The 13760-nt window shown below is 39.8% G+C and overlaps 1 long non-coding RNA gene across 2 annotated transcripts in view; it reads left to right on the top strand.

Moving 5' to 3' along the window:
* Window positions 1-13760, top strand: part of LOC135099032 (uncharacterized) — a 53062-nt gene that overhangs the window by 22168 nt on the left and 17134 nt on the right. For both annotated transcript variants that reach the window (XR_010267580.1, XR_010267581.1), the window contains exon 2: window positions 3134-3337. This is a non-coding gene — a long non-coding RNA (uncharacterized LOC135099032). The remainder of the gene's footprint in view (window positions 1-3133; window positions 3338-13760) is intronic.

The raw sequence follows: 13760 nt of genomic DNA, 5'->3' as shown, positions 1-13760 counted from the left end.
CTAAAAAGGGTGACCGTTCTAATCCCTCAAACTACCGTCCTATTGCTTTAATTTCTTGCCTATCTAAAGTTTTTGAATCTATTCTCAACAGGAAGATTCTTAAACATCTATCACTTCACAACTTTCTATCTGATCGCCAATATGTGTTCCATCAAGGCCGCTCTACTGGTGATCTTATGGCTTTCTTTACTGAGTCTTGGTCATCCTCTTTTAGAGATTCTGGTGAAACTTTTGCTGTTGCCTTGGAGATATAAAAGCCTTTTGATAGAGTCTGGCACAAAGCTTTGATTTCCAAACTACCCACCTAGGGCTTCTATCCTTCTCTCTGTAACTTCATCTCAAGTTTCCTTTCTGACCGTTGTATTGCTGCTGTGGTAGACACAGGTACAATACCAAAACACATTGAACAATACCAAACTTGGTATTGTTCAATGCGTCATAAACTCAATTTCTCCAGCTATCAACTCAATACAACCTTCCAGACAACTATCCCCTCTTCTTCAATGACACTCAACTGACCCCATCTTCTACAATGAAGATCCAGGGTCTGTCCTTTACTTATAATCTAAACTAACTACACCTTATCTCACTTAACCATTTCTAACCTCACATAATTTCACCTAAAAGCACCTAATCATACCTAACTTCATTTAACCTCACCCTGTCTATCCTAATATCACCTCCCCACGCATAACCACACCTAACTTCTCATAACCTCACATAACCTCACCTAACCATACCTAACTTCAACTAACTTCACCTAACTTAAGCTAACCAGCTTACCTCACCTAACATTACCTAACCTCAATCTTACCTATCCTCACCTAATCATGCTTAATCTCACCTAACCTCATCTAACGAAGCCTAACCTCATGAAGCCTCACCTATCCTCACCTAACCATACTTTACCTCATATAACCTCACCTAACCACACCAAATCTCACCTAATCTCACATAACATCTCTTAACCTCACCTAACACCAGCTAATCTCACCTTTTTTTTTTCTTATGTAAGAGTGACACTAGCCAAAGGCAACAAAAATCCAATAAAAAAAATGCCCACTGAAACACCAGTCCCATAAAAGGGTCAAAGCAGTAGTCAAAAATTGATGAATAAGTGTCTTGAAACCTCCCCCTTGAAGGAATTCAAGTCATAGGAAGGTGGAAATATAGAAGCAGGCAGGAAGTTCCAGAGTTTACCAGAGAAAGAAATAAATGATTGTGAATACTGGTTAACTCTTGCGTTAGAGAGGTGGACAGAATAGAGGTGAGAGAAAGAAGAAAGTATTGTGCAGAGAGGCCGCTGGAGGAGGGGAGGCATGCAGTTAGCGAGATCAGAAGAGCATAGCGGTAGAAGACAGCTAGAGATGCAACATTGCGACGGTGAGAGAGAGGTTCAAGATAGTCAGTTAAAGGAGAGGAGTTGATGAGACGAAAAGCTTTTGATTCCTCCCTGTCTAGAAGAGCAGTATGAGTGGAATCCCTCCAGACATGTGAAGCATACTTCATACATGGACGGATAAGGCCCTTTAACAGAGTTAGCAGCTGGGGGGGGGGGGGTGAGAAAAACTGACAGAGACGTCTCAGAACTCCTAACTTCATAGAAGCTGTTTTAGCTTGAGATGAGATGTGAAGTTTCCAGTTCAGATTATAAGTAAAGGACAGAACGAGGATGTTCAGTGTAGAAGAGGGGGACAGTTGAGTGTCACTGAAGAAGAGATAGTTGTCTGGAAGGTTGTTTCGAGTTGATAGATGTAGGAATTGAGTTTTTGAGGCATTGAACAATACCAAGTTTGCTTTGCCCCAATCAGAAATTTTAGAAAGATCAGAAATCAAGCGTTCTGTGGCTTCCCTGCGTGAAATGTTTACCTCCTGAGGTTAGGTTTTATTAGCTAAGGTGAAGACGTTAGGAGAGGTTAGATGAGGTTAAGTGTGGTTAGATGAGGTTAGGTGATGTTAAGTGAAGTTAGATTTCATTATGTGAGGTTAGATAAGATTTGGTGGGTTAGGTGATTTTAGATGAGGTTATTTGTGTTTAGGTAAAGGTATGTGTGTTTAACCAAGGTTAGAAAAGTTTATGTGATGTTAGGTGAGGTTAGGTGTGGATAAGTGTAGTTAAGAGAAGTTAGGTTAGCCTAGGTGTGGTTAAGTGAGGTTAGTTGAGATAAGGTGTTGTTACTAGAGGTCAGATTATTTTATGTGAGCTTTTGTGTCGTTATTTGAGTTTATGTGAGATTAGGTGTGGTTAGATGAGGTTATTTGAGATTAGGTGAGGTTAAGTGAGGTTAAGTGTGGATAGGCTTAGTGAGGTTAAGTGTGGATAGGCTTAGTGAGGTTAAGTGTGGTAAGTTTTAGTGAGATTAGGTGATTGTGGGAGACATTTGATTAGGATAAGTGACGTTAGGTAAGGCTAGGGGAGATTAGATGTTTTAGGTGTGGTAAGGTGAGGTTAGGTGAGGATAGGTGAAATTAGTTGTATTTATATTAAGTTAGGTGTGCTTAAGTGAGGTTAGATAAGGTTAGTTGTGATTAGTTAAGATTAAATGAGGTTGGATGCGCTTAGGTTAGGTAAAACAAAGTTAGGAGAGGTTAGGTGAGGTTAGGTGTGCTTAGAGAAGATTAAAAGAGGTTATCTGAAGTTAGGTGTGCTTAGTAGAGGTTAGGTGATTTAAGGTGAGATCAGGTTTGCTTAGGTGAGGTTTTGTGACATTACAACTGTTTAAGCTAGGTTAAGTAGCTATAGGTGAGGTCAGGTGTGATTAGATGTACATAGGTGAGGTTATTTGAGTTTAAATGAAGTTAAGTGTGGTTAGGAAAAGATAGCTAAGGTTAGATAAGGTTAGGTGTGGTTAGATGAGATTAGGTGTGGTTTCTTGTGGTTAGGAAAGGTTAGGTAAGATTAGGTGAGTTTAGGCGCAGTTAGATGAGGTTAGGTGAGGTTAGGTGTGGTTAGATGAGGATATGTGAAGTTAGGTGATATTAGCTGAGGTTATGTATGATTAGGTGAGGTTAGGTGTGTTTAGGTAATTTTAAGTGATATTAGGTATAGTATCATGAGTATGATATTTATGAAATTATGCTTCTTGTAAGGCTTGATCCCCATGCATGTAGTTCGTCATTTGCTCGTTTGCAGGCGTGGAAGCGTCTTTGTGATGGCTGTCAGGCAGACCTGAGCCAGTTCTGCCGCTCTACACTCCGTGGATCGTTCATCCTACTACTGTTTTATGTCATGTGACTACGTCTCTTGAACGCTTGGATTTGGTGGAGCAAGGTGGCCAGGGTGTGGGGCCAGTGCAAGTGATCTCAGGACTGCTTTGGGCTCCATAGGACCAGTGATGTATGTATAATTTATACTACTATGTTTTCACGTTGTATTTTACTGTGGGGTTAGAGAGTTACGCGGTGTTGGGTGAAATAGTGTTATGATGAATATTCAGTATTGGTGTTACATGTTTAGTTTTGATAATAGCGCAGGTTTTTATTGTTGTGTGAATTTATGACGTGATTCAGGTTACGCTGCATGGTAACTGTCCGAGTGGTGACAAGTGTGCATATTTGAGGCGGCTGTCCAGCACTGCTTAGGACAAAAGTGGTGTAGGCTCATTGAATTATGTATACCTTTCAGCATTATGTTTCTTTCCGTATAATGATTATTATTTACATACATGTGTATGGTGAAAATAGATCATGGATTTGGTACAACATTTTCGCTTTTTCTCTGGTATATTTTACCACTATCAGCTTTGGGGCCATGTTTTGTGGTGTATTTATATCATTAACATTGTGAGTTTATTGATTTATTGTACTGGCCAGGATTACATTGTCAGTATCAATTATCTTATTGTGATATATTTATCAGGTTGAAATTAAACATTTGACGGCGCTCAGCCAGGCTACTTTTGTCCTACAGGTATGGTTAGGTGATAATAGGTGAGATTAGTTAATGTTAGGTGAGCTTGGGTGTGGTTAGTTGAGGTTATGAATGATTATTTGAGGATAGTTGAAGTTAGGTGAGGTTAAGTGAGGTTAAGTAATGTTAGGTGAGGTTAGGTGAAATGAGATGATATTAGCTGAAGTTTGAGATAGTAGGTTGAGACTAGGATAATTAGGTATGATTAAGAGAGGTTAAGTAACGTTAGGAGAGGTTAGGTGTAGTTATGTGTCGTGAGGTGATATTAAGTTAGGTTGGATGAGGTTGAGAGATGTTATGTTTAATTGTCATTAGGTGATTTTATTTGAGGTTATATGGGTTTAGGTTATGTCAGTTGTGCTTAGGTGTGGTTAGGGAAGGTTAAGTGAGGTTGGTAGTTGTTAGGTAAGGTTAGGTGTGGTCCGGTGAGGATAGATGAGGTTAGGTGAGTTTAGGTGGTTAGGTATGATTAGAAGAGTTTAGTTGACGTTAGGTATGGTTAGGAGAGGTTAGATGAAGTTAGGTGAAATTAGGTGTGGTTAGGTCACAATACTTGAGGTTAGATGACGTTATGTGAGGTTAGGTGAGGTTAGCTGTGAATAAGTGACGTTTTGTGAGGTTAATTGGGGTTAAGAGAGGTTAGATGAGCTTAGGTGTTAAAATGTGAGGTTGGTTGGGGTTAGGTCAAGTTATGGGAGGTTAGGTGAGGTTATGAAAAAATAGGTGGTTAGGTGAGGTTAGGTGTGGTTAGGAGAGGTTTCGTGAGGCTAGGCAAGGTGAGGTTAGGTGTGATTAGGTGATGTTAGGAGAGGTTAGGTAATGTTAGATGTTGTTACTTGAAGTTAGGTTAGGTTGGGTTAGGTTAGGAGTGGATAGGTGAGTTAAGGTGAGGTTAGGTTTGGTTATGTGAAGTTAGATGAATTTAGGAGAGTTTAAGTGAGATTAAATAAGGTTAGGAGACATTATTTGAGGTTAGGTGTGGTCAGATCAGGCTAGGTGAGGTTAGGTGTGATTGGATGAACTTAGGTAAAGTTAGGTTAGGTTAAGTTAGTTTAGGTTCGGTCAGGTTAAGTGAGGTTTAGGTGAGGTTAGCTGAGGTTAGGTGAGGTTACATAAGTATAGGCAAAGTGTTACATATGGTTAGGTATGGTTAGGAGTGGTTAGGTGAGGTTAGGTAAAAATAAGTGAGGTTAGGTGAGGTTATCTGAGGTTATGTGAGGTTAGTTGAGGTCAGGTATGGTTAGGTGAGGTTAGGTGAGGTTAGGTGTATTTAGGTGTGATTAGTGAGTTTAGGTTTGATTAGGTGAATTTAGGTGATTTAGGTGAAGTTACATTAAGAGAGTTTAGGTGAGTTAGGTTTCGTTAGGTGAGGTTAAATTAGGTTAGGTAGGTGAGATAATGTGAGGTTAGGCGAGGTTATTTGAGGTTAGGTGAGGTTATGTGTGGTTAGGTGTTGTTAGGTAACGTTATGTAAGTTTGGGTGAGGATATTTCTGTTAGTGGTGTAGTTAGGTGAGGTTAGGTGTGGTTTTGTGTGGTTAGGAGAGTTTAGGTAATGTTAATTAGGGTCATGTTTCGTTAAGGGAAGTTAGGTTAGGTTATGTGTGGATAGGTCTCATTAGGTCTGGTTAGGAGAGGTTAGGTAAGGTTAAGTGAGGTTAGGTGAGGTTATGATAGGTTAGGTTATGTTAGGTGTGCTTAGGTGAGGTTAAGTGAGGTTAGGTGTACATAACTGACGTTAGGTAAGGGTATGAGAGGTTAGGTGAAGTTGGGTATGCTTAGATGAGTTTAGGTGAGGTTAGTTGAGGTTAAGTGTGCTTAGGTGAAGTTAAACGAGGTTAGATGTGCTTATATGAGGTTAGGTGAGGTTATATGATGTCAGGTGTGGTTAGTTGGAGTTGTTTAGATGAAGTTAGATGAAGTTAGTTGAAATTATGTGTGGTTAGGTGGGGTTAGGGGAAGTTAGGTGTGCTCTTGGGAGGTTAGGTGAAGTTATGTGTGCTTATGTGTGGTTAGGTGAGGTTATTAAGGGTTAGGTGAGGTTAGATGAGGTTAGATAATGCTTGGTGTAGTTAGGTGTTATTATATTAGGTAAGGAGTGTTATGAGATGTTAAATGATATTAGAGAAGATTAGGTGAGGTTAGATATGTTTAAATGATGGTTAGATGAGGTTATCTGTGGGTAGGTGAATTTAGCTTAGGTTAGTTTAGTTTTAGGTTCGGTAATATTAAGTGAGCTTAGGTGAGATTAGCTAACATTAGATGAGGTTACATTATGTTAGATGACGTTTTGTACGGTTAGTTGATGTTAGGTGTGGTTATTTATGCTTTTGTGTTGTTAAATTAGGTTAGGTGAAGTTAGGTAAGGTTAGGTGAGGGTAAGTGAGGACAGTTATGTTATTGAGGTTAGATGTAGTTAGGTAAGGTTAGATAAGATTAGATTTTTTGAGGTCTCATTAGGTGAAGATATGTGTGATTAAGTGCGATTAGGTGAGTTTTGTGAGGCGACGTTAGGTTAGCTGAGGTTTGGAGAGGTTAGGTGTGGTTAGGTGCGGTTAGATGTTATTAGATGAGGTTTGACATCCTTATATGAGATTAGGTGACGTTAGGAGAGGTTAGGTAAGGTTTCGTGAAGTTAGATGTGGTTAGGAGTGGTTAAGAGAGATTAGGTGAGGTTATGTGAGGTTAGGTGTGTTTAGAAGTGTTTATGTGAGGTTGGTTGAGGTCAGGTTGCGTTGAGTGAGGTTAGGTTAAGTTAGGTATAGATATGTGTATTTAGTTGTGGTTAGGAGAGGTTAGGTGAGAATTGGTGAGTTTAGGTGAGGTTAGGTGAGTTTAGGTAAAGTTAATTGAGATAAGAAGATGTTAGACCAGGCTAATTGAGATGTTAAGAGATGTTAGGTGAGCATAGGTGAGGTTAGGTGAAGCTAAGTAAGGTTTTATATGGATAGGTATGGTTAGGTGAGTTTAGGTGAGGTTCGTTGATGGTATGTGTGCTTAAGAGAGGTTATGTTAGGGTAGGTGTTGTTAGATGAGGTTAGATGTCTATAAATAAGTTTTTTTTTTTTAGTTTACTTCAGATTAAGTGTGCTTAGGTGTTGTTAGATGAAGTTAGATGTGCTTAGGTAAAGTTAGGTAAGGTAATATGAGGTTAGGTGGTGTTAGATTAGTTTAGGTGTGGTTAGGTGAGGTTAAGAAAGGTTTGGTGTGCTAGGAAAAATTAGGAACGGTTTAGGAAGGTTAGGTGTCCTTAGCTGTAATTAGATGAGGGTAGGTGTGCTAAGATTAAGTTAGGTGAGGTTAAAACAGGTTAGATGAGATTATGTGAGGTTATGTTATGCTATGTGTGGTTAGGTTTTGTTAGGCAAGGTTAGTTGTGGTTAGGTGTGTTTAGTAGTACTTAAGAGAGGTTAGGTGAGATTAGATGTTTTTAGGTGAGGTTAAGTGAGGTTAAGTGAGGTTAGTTATAGTTAGGTGAGGTTATTTGTCGTTAAGAGAAGTTACATGAGAATAGGAGAGTTCGGTGTGGTTAGGTGAGATTACTTGAGCTTAGCTAAGTTTGGGTAAGGTTGTGTAAGGTTAACTGAGGTTAAGTGATGATAGGTGAAGTTAGGCAAGGTTAAATTTCATTAAGAGAAGTTAAGTGAGGTTAAGTATGGTTAGGTTTAGTTAGGTGTGGTTAAGAGAGGTTAGGTGAGGTTATTTGAGCTTAGCTGTGGTTAGGTGAGGTTAAGTAAGGTAAGGTGTGGTTGAGTGAGTTTAGGTGATATTTGTTGTATTTACAAGACATTAGGTGAAGCTAGAAAAGGTTTTAGAGGTCTTTTGTGAGGTTAGTTGAGGTTATGACAGGTTATGTTTAGGCAAGGATATGTGAGGTTAATTGTGATTAGTTGAGATTTTGTGAGGTTTGGTGTTGTTAGGAAAGGTTTGGTGAGGGTCGGTGAGGTTTAATGAGGTTAAGTGTTGTTAGTTAAGGTTAGGTGATGTTAGGTTAGGTTAGGTGTGGTTAGGTTAGTATAGGTAAGGATTGGTGATTTTAGGTATGGTTAGGTGAGGTTAGGTGAAGATAAGTAAGGTTAGTTGAGGGTAGGTGATATTAGCTAGCATTATGTGAGGTTATGTGTTGTTAGGTTATGTTAGATATGGTTAGATAATATTAGCTAGGGTTACGTGAAATTACGTGAGGTAAGAGTAGTTTATGTTAGGTATGGTTAGGTGAGGTTAAGTTAGGTTATGTGAGCTTATATGTGGTTAGGTATGGTTACATGATGTTAGTTGAGGTTAGATGCGATCAGGTGTGATTAGGTGAGGCTAGATGACTTAAGAGAGATTATGTGAGGTTAGATGAACTTAAGAGAGGCTAGGTAAGGTTATAGTAGGTTTGGTATAGGTGAGTTATAGGTGAGGTTAGGTGGGCTTATGTGATGTTAGCTGATGTTAACTTGGATGTGGTTAGGTGTGGTTAGGTGTGGTTAGATGTGGTTAATTGTGGTTAGGTGAGGTTGCATATGGTTAGGTTTGGTTAGATGATATTAGGTGAGGTTAGGTTCGGTTAGCTTTGATTATGTAAGGTTAGGCCACTTAGATGAGATTAAGTGCGGTTATGTGAGGTTAAGACAGGTTAGGTAAGGTTAGTTGTGGTTATGTGAGGTCAGGTGAGGTTAGATGAAGTTAGGTATGCATAAATTAAGTAAGGTTATAGAGGTTATGAGGTGTTAAATTAGGTTCAATTGGTTAGGTGTGGTTAGGAGAGGTTAGGTGAGGTTAGGTAAGATTAAGTGTAGTTTGATGTGGTTAGGTGAGGTTACATGTGGTTAGGTTTGGTTAGATGAGGGTAGGTTATGCTAGGTGACGTTATTTGTGATTATTTGAGGTTATGAGTTAAGGTGAAGATAGGAGAGACTAGGTGAGGTTAGGTGCAGTTAGGTGTGGTTAGGTGATGTGACGTTAAGTGAGGTTACATATGGTTAGATGAGGTTATATTAAGGTTCGCTGAGGTTAGGTGAGGTTAGGTGTGGTTTTCTGTTTTTAGGTGATATTAAGTGACGTTAACTGAGATTACAAAAGGCTATGTGGGATTAGGTATGGTTAGGTATGGATAGATGTAGCTGGGAAAGATTAGATGAGGTTAGGTGTGATTAAATTAGATTAGGGAATATTAGGTGTTTTTAGGATAGTTTAGGTGAAGTTAAGTGAGGTTAGGTGTGGTAAGTAAGGTTAGATAAAAAGTAGGGGAGGTTAAATGAGATAAGGATGGATAGGTGTGGTCATGAGAGTTTAGGAGAGGTTAGGTGTGGTTAGGTGAGGTTAGATGTGTTTTGGTGAGGTTAAGTGATGTTAGCTGAGTTTATGTGAGTTAGGTGAGTTGGGTGTGTTTAAGTGTGGTTAGATGAGGTTAAGTGTGCTAAGGTTACTGATGTTAGGTGTTATTAGGTGAGTATATGTGAGGTTAGGTGGGTTCAGGTGAAGTTAGATAAGGTTTTGCATGTTCAGGAGAGTTTAGGTTAGGTGGTTAGGTGTGGTTATGTGAGGTTAGGTGTATTTAGGTGTGGTGAAGTGAGATTAGTTGATGTTAGGTGAGGTTAGGTGAGGTTAGCTGATGTTAGGTCTGCTCAGAGATTTAAGTGAGGTTAGTTGTATTTAGTTGTGATTTTGTGAGCTTAAGTAATTTTAGAAGAGGTTAGGTGTGCTTAATAAGGTTAAGAAAGGTTTTGCTTGGTTAGGTGAGGTTATGTGAGGTTAGGCGTTGTAAAGTGAAATTAGGTGAGGTAAGGTGATGTTAGGTGTGGTTAGTTGTGCTTAGGAAAGGTTAGGTAAAGTTAGTTTAGGTTAGGTTAGGTTAGGTGAGCATATGTGAGTTTAGGTATTGGTAGGTGAGGTTAGGTGTGGTTATTTGTTTTTAGGAGAGGATAAGTGAAGTTAATTGTTATTAGATGAGGTTAAGTGAGGTTAGATGTGGTTAGGTTAGCATATGTGAAGTTAGGTGAGATTAGGTAATATTAGGTGTGTTTAGGAAAGGTTAGCTCAAGTTAGCTGTAGTTAGTGAGGATAAGAGATGAAGAGAAGTGTGGTTAAGAGATGTTATGGAAGGTTAGTGAAGTTAATTTAGTTGAATTTAGATTAGGTGAGGTTAGGTAAAGTTAGTTGATATTAGTTGAGGATAGGTAATGTTAGGTATAGTTTTGGTTAGGTGAAGTTAGGTAAGGTTAGGTGTGGTTAGATTAGGTTAGAATAGGATATTTCATGTTAAGTGAGCTTATATGAGGTTAGGTGATTTTATGTGAGGTTAGGTATATTTAGATAAGGATAGATAAGATAAGGTGAGGTTAAGTGAGGTTAGCTGTGGTTAGGTGATGTTAGGTAATGTTATGAGTGGTTAGTTGAGGATAGTTGAGGTTAGATGAAGTTATGCAAGGTTAGGTGAGGTTAAATCAGGTAAGGTTAGGTTAGGTGAATTTTAAAGATATCAGGTAAGGTCTTGGGAAGTTAGGTGAGGTGAATTGATGTTAGGTCTGGTTAGGTAAGGTTATGTGATGCTAGATTTTGTAATATGTGTAAAGGTTAGGTGAGGTTAAGTGAGGTCGGGTGAGTTTAGGTGTAGTTAGGTGTTGTTAGATTAGGTTAGGTTTTGGTAGTTGAGGTTAGGTGAGAATAGGTGTGGTTAAGTGAGTATAATTAAGGTTAGGTGAGGTAAGGTAAGGTTTGGTGAGGTCATTTGATGTTACATGTGGTTAGGTGAGGTTAGGTAAGGATAAGTGAGGTTATGTGATGTTAACTGTGGTTAAGTGAGGTTAGGTGATGTTAGGTGTGGATAGGTGAAGTTAGGTAACTTTAGGTTAGGTGTAGCTAGGTGAGGTTACTTTTTCTTAAGTGTTGTTAAGTTTGGTTAGCTGAAATCAGGTGTTAGGTATGGTTAAGTGATGTTATAAGAGGTTAGGTAATGTAAGGTGAGTTAGGTGAGGTTAGGGAAGGTTAGCTGAGGTTAGGAGAGGTTAGGTGAAGATTGGTATGGTTAGATGAAATTTGGTGAGGTTATATGTGGTTAAATGTCATTAGGTGAGGTTGAGTGTAGTGTGATTAGGTGAGATTAGGAACTTATGTGAAGTGAATTTAAGTTATTTGAGATTTGGAGACGATAAACGAGTATTTTTTTTTTTTTATGTAGGAAGAATTTTTGTTGCCAAGGGCAACAAAAATCTAATAAAAAAAAAAAAAACACTCAAATGCCAGTCCCATAAAAGGGTTTAAGAAGTGGTCAAAAATTGGTGGATAAGTGTCTTGAAACCTCCCTCTTGAAGGAATTCAAGTCATAGGAAGGTCAAAATACAGAAGCAGGCAGGGAGTTCCAGATTTTACCAGAGAAAGGGATGAATGATTGAGAATACTGCTTAACTCTTGCGTTAGAGAGTTGGACAGAATAGGGGTGAGAGAAAGAAGAAAGTCTTGTGCAGCGAGGCCGTGGAAGGAGGGGAGGCATGCAGTTAACAAGATCAGAAGAGCAGTTAGCATGAAAATAGCGGTAGAAGAGAGCTAGATATGCAACACTGCGGCGGTGAGAGAGAGGCTGAAGACAGTTAGTTAGAGGACAGGAGTTGATGAGACGAAAAGCTTTTGATTCCACCCTGTCTAGAAGAGCAGTATGAGTGGAACCCCCCCAGACATGTGAAGCATACTCCATACATGGACGGATAAGGCCCTTGTACAGAGTTAGCAGTTGGGGGGGTGAGAAAAACTGGCGGAGACGTCTCAGAATACCTAACTTCATAGAAGCTGTTTTAGCTAGAGATGAGATGTTTCCAGTTCAGATTATAAGTAAAGGACAGACCGAGGATGTTCAGTGTAAAAAAAGGGGACAGTTGAGTGTCATTGAAGAAGAGGGGACAGTTGTCTAGAAGGCTGTGTCGAGTTGATAGATGGAAGAATTGAGTTTTTGAGGCATTGGACAATACCAAGATTGCTCTGCCCCAATCAGAAATTTTAGAAAGATCAGAAGTCAGGCGTTCTGTGGCTTCCCTGCGTGATATGTTTACCTCCTGAAGGGTTGCACGTCTATGAAAAGACGTGGAAAAGTGCAGGGTGGTATCATCAGCGTAGGAGTGGATAGGACAAGAAGTTTGGTTTAGAAGATCATTAATGAATAATATGAAGAGAGTGGGTGACAGGACAGAACCCTGAGGAACACCACTGCTAATAGATTTAGGAGAAGAATAGTGACCGTCTACCACAGCAGCAATAGAACGGTCAGAAAGGAAACTGGAAATGAAGTTACAGAGAGAAGGATAGAAACCGTACGAGGGTAGTTTGGAAATCAAAGCTTTGTGCCAGACTCTATCAAAAGCTTTTGATATGTCCAAGGCAACAGCAAAAGTTTCACCAAAATCTCTAAATGAGGATGACCAAGACTCAGTAAAGAAAGCCAGAAGATCACCAGTAGAGCGGCCTTGACGGAACCCATACTGGCGATCAGATAGAAGGTTGTGAAGTGATAGATGTTTAAGAATCTTCCTATTGAGGATAGATTCAAAAACTTTAGATAAGCAGGAAATTAAAGCAATAAGACGGTAGTTTGAGGGATTAGAGCGTTCACCCTTTTAGGAACAGGTTAAATGTAGGCAAACTTTCAGCAAGAAGGAAAGGTAGATGTTGACAGACAGAGCTGAAAGAGTTTGAATAGGCAAGGTGCAAGCACAGAGGCACAGTTTCAGAGAACAATAGGAGGGACCCCATCAGGTCCATAAGCTTTCCGAGGGTTTAGGCCAGCGAGGGCATGGAAAACATCATTGCGAAGAATTTTAATAGGTAGCATGAAGTAGTCAGAGGGTGGAGGAACAAGCCCAGAATCGTCCAAGGTAGAATTTTTAGCAAAGGTTTGAGCAAAGAGTTCTGCTTTAGAAATAGATGTGATAGCAGTGGTGCCATCTGGTTGAAGTAGAGGAGGGAAAGAAGAAGAAGCAAAGTTATTGGAGATATTTTTGGCTAGATGCCAGAAATCATGAGGGGAGTTAGATCTTGAAAGGTTTTGACATATTCTGTTAATGAAGGAGTTTTTGGTTAGTTGGAGAACAGACTTGGCATGGTTCCGGGCAGAAATATAAAGTGCATGAGATTCTGGTGATGGATGGCTTAAGTACCTTTTGTGGGCCACCTCTCTATTATGTATAGCACGAGAACAAGCTGTGTTAAACCAAGGTTTAGAAGGTTTAGGACGAGAAAAAGAGTGAGAAATGTACGCCTCTATGCCAGACACTATCACCTCTGTTATGCGCTCAGCACACAAAGACGGGTCTCTGACACGGAAGCAGTAGTCATTCCAAGGAAAATCAGCAAGATACCTCCTCAGGTCCCCCCAACTAGCAGAGGCAAAACGCCAGAGGCACATTGGCTTAGGGGGATCCTGAGGAGGTATTTGAGCGATAGAAGAAGATACAGATATGAGATTGTGATCGGAGGAGCCCAACGGAGAAGAAAGGGTGACAGCATAAGCAGAAGGATTAGAGGTCAGGAAAAGGTCAAGAATATTGGGCGTATCTCCAAGATGGTCAGGAATACGAGTAGGGTGTTGCACCAATTGCTCTAGGTCGTGGAGGATAGCAAAGTTGTAGGCTAGTTCACCAGGATGGTCAGTGAAGGGAGAGGAAAGCCAAAGCTGGTGGTGAACATTGAAGTCTCCAAGAATGGAGATCTCTGCAAAAGGGAAGAGGGTCAGAATGTTCTCCACTTTGGAAGTTAAGTAGTCAAAGATGTATAGATGTATAGGTGTGGATGCAAAGACTATAGGTGTGGTTAGGTGAATTTAGCTGAGGTTAGTTAATGTTAGTTTATGTTAGGTGAGGTTAAGTGTGGTTAATTAA

This window comes from Scylla paramamosain, unplaced genomic scaffold, assembly GCF_035594125.1.
Source record: "Scylla paramamosain isolate STU-SP2022 unplaced genomic scaffold, ASM3559412v1 Contig99, whole genome shotgun sequence".
NCBI classification, from domain to species: domain Eukaryota; kingdom Metazoa; phylum Arthropoda; class Malacostraca; order Decapoda; family Portunidae; genus Scylla; species Scylla paramamosain.
This window is presented reverse-complemented; position numbering and strand designations above follow the sequence as displayed.